This window comes from Dipodomys ordii, unplaced genomic scaffold (assembly GCF_000151885.1).
Source record: "Dipodomys ordii isolate 6190 unplaced genomic scaffold, Dord_2.0 Scaffold224, whole genome shotgun sequence".
NCBI lineage: Eukaryota > Metazoa > Chordata > Mammalia > Rodentia > Heteromyidae > Dipodomys > Dipodomys ordii.
In genome coordinates this window covers 567,666-571,089 of record NW_012267440.1, presented here as the reverse complement: position 1 = coordinate 571,089, position 3,424 = coordinate 567,666, and positions in this window count along the sequence as shown.

Sequence of the window (3,424 nt, the reverse complement as noted above, 5' to 3'; positions counted from 1 at the left end):
TTTCGATCCATTCATTACACTAATTTCAGCTCTGTAGGGGAAAAAAATGTGAAAGGTACAGAGAGACAGCATAGTTGTCATGCTAGTGCTTATTTTTCCACAGAGAAGAAAATACCAGGACTGTAAAAAATGCACACTACTATACCATGATTATCATGTTAAGGAGAGAGGGTTTGGCATTAAGACAGAATAATGTCAATCAAGACAGCCAAAGGAATTTTCTCAAAAGTTGCAGTGGATAAAATGGACACATTTTTGAATGGAAAAGAAAAAAAAATTCAGAATCAGGGTAGATTTCCTAAGTAGAACAATCAGAATCAGGTCATGTGTTTGACATGGAGGTTGGGGATGAGCTGTCTAACTTAAAGGTAGTAAGATGTTCATAATTCTGGAAGAGTTCTGAAAAACAACAGATAGATGCACCTTAGCAAAATGCTGATGGTTACTTCGTATTTACCAAATTAGGGGCATGGAAGAAGTAAATGCTTAAGTTGATGAAAAATGTATATTTACATCCACAAACCAAATAACTAATTGCCATTGAGGATGACGTATTAAGTGAGTGTTAGTAGAGGGATTGTATTTAGCCTTGTTTATAAAATAAGGGGTTCAGGGATTTTCTATTGTGATCAGGTATAGTTTCCACACAGATTCCTATTTTTTATTGTGAAAATACTGTACAGAGGGATTACAATTACATGGGCAAAATAATGAGTACATTTCTTATCAAGCATTGTAGCCTCCTCCTTTGTTTCTTCTTCCCATCCCTTCCCATCCTCCCCCCACCCTCCCCTCCTCCTCCTCCCCTCCACACACACTAAAGTTGTAAAGTTCATTTTCAACATAATGACTTGTACATCTCATTTTGCAATGGTTCCACCTGTATCCCTATTTAAATGATTTGTTTTTTTCCCTTCCCCTCCACAAATTATACCGACATCAAATACGGTGAAAGCAGGGGTTATATCATGGGGGAGGGACATACAAAGCAATACAAAAATCATCTTATAAATGTGTTAGAAACAATCGCATGAAAGAAAAAAAACATTTGAATACATATCATAGGGTTCATTTCCCTAACATCACCTTATCTGACCATTTCTGCTTGACTCAGACATACACTAGTTATTGCAAATAAGGGAAACCATGGGACCTATGTTTCTCTGGGCCAGGCTTACTTCACTTAGTTTAATTTTTCCAAGTCTTTCCATTTCCTAACAAATGGGGCAATGTCATTCTTTTTGAAGGAGGCATAGAATTCGATTGTGTCTATATACCACATTTTCTTGATCCATTCATCTACTGAGGGGCATCTGGGTTGGTTCCATATCTTAGCTATGGTAAATAATGCTGCGATAAACATAGTCGTGCTGGTAGCTTTAGTGTGGTCTTGTTTGTGATCATTTGAGTAAATGCCCAAAAGAGTTTCCACACAGATTTCTATGAGACCCCGTCTTGATGGACAAGGCAGCTTACATCCAACCAACAGAAAAAGAACTTGTAAAAAGTAGTAGTTAGCTGGGAAGGTGGCTCAGTGATAGAGCGCTTGCCTTGCATGCGTGAGGCCCTGGGTTCAATTCCTCAGCACCACATAAGCAAAAAGAAAAAAGCCAGAAGTGGCGCTGTGGCTCAAGAGGTAGAGCGCTAGCCTTGAGCTGAAGAGCTGAGGGACAGTGCCCAGGCCCAGAGTTCAGGCCCCACAACCGGACCCCCCCAAAAAAAGTAGTAGTTAATACCAATTACTGGTATCAACTGCCCCTAATTTGGTAAATCTACTAGTTAATTATTAAAACTGGACACACTTCCTGAGCTTTTTTCACTCAAGGCTAGCTTTACCACTTGGAGCCATGGGGCCACTTCCAGTTTTCTGGTGTTTAATTGGTAATTAGTCTCACTTATTTTCCTGCCCAGGCTGGCTTCAAATCACAGTCCTCACATCTCAGTCTTCTGAGTAACTAGGATTACAAGTTTGGGTAAAAATCAGTTTTGTATATGATCTCTACTAAACCACCTAAATCAGTAATCAGTTCATTTTCAATAAAGTAGCATCATCAACTATGACATCAAAATGGATCTTTGGGGCGTAGGGGAAGTAGGGGAGTGTAGTTGTCAAGATGGGAGGGAAGGGATGGTAGGGGATAAACAAAGGAGGAGACAACAATGTTTGATAAGAAATGTACTCATTACTTTGCTCATGTAACTGTAACCCCTCCTCTGTACAGTATTCTCACAATAAAAAACTTATTAAAATGCATCTTTGAAAATTTTAAGTTGATATTGTTAAGCATGTATCAGAATTATTTTTATACATTCAAAAGGCCACTTCCCTTTGTAGTAGTAAGGTTCAAGCCCTGTCTTCAAGATCCAGGACTGGCAAAAAAAAAAAAGGAAGTTGTCACTATCCTCCAAGTATCAGTTGAGTAAGACACAAGGCCTCCATTAGTTAGCTTTAGCTGTTCATGAGGGCTGATCAGTTGAAGAAAAGTGAATAATTGGCACAGACATCAAGTTGCAATTGGTCAGGACTGCTCTGAGCTCTGAGCCTTCTTGTGTGCCAAGAAAAACACTGGTGACAAGTGAGCTCACCTACTGATCATGAAGGCTCCCTAGAGGCCTTTGACAACAAGAAGATGCCGAGAGAATTATCACACCTGTGCTCTTGGTCAAGTCCTTCAGAGAAAGTCAATTTAGAAGAAGCTGTCCTATTTTGGGTCAGAAATGGAAATGTAGAAGCAGTCATGATTTGACCCTTCCCCTGGCAGAAAGATTTAAGGAAGGGATTAAGACTTGCTCTCAGCTATGGATTCCATGGTATCATGCAGAGGAATCAAGTGTTGGGTGCTGGAGACCCATCAGATTCTTTCTCATTACCATCACTCAGAAACGCTGGGTATCCGAGGAAGTGTCCAAAAATCTCTAACTTTGAATTCTTGCTCTGTCCCTCCTTCAGGTCTGGGTTGGGGTAACAGGAAATAGTAGATATTATCTATGAGCTGCAAATTATGTAACCACATAAAGGAAGTAGAGTTAAGACACACGTGTCTTTCCCCATGGTTAGCCAATTAGAATAACACGGGCAAGGGTAACATTTCCACAACTGCAAACATGGAACATCTCATCACAAAGAAATATATGCATTCCAGATGTTGGATATGCAATCAATGCACAATGAAAACATGAAACATAATACTGTACTTCAAATTTACTGTATGTATCCATTTAAGTAGTAGAAAGTGAAGAGGATCACTTTTTACCTGAATTTACCCTTCCAAATATCTACACACTCCTACCTCTATCTATTTGTCTCTCTCATCCCTTGGATTTCTGTAAACAATTTTTAACTAGCTTCTGTTCCTCATTTTTTCCCATATTTCAATTTTTTACATTACTACATATATATATATATATATTTTTTTTTTTTTTT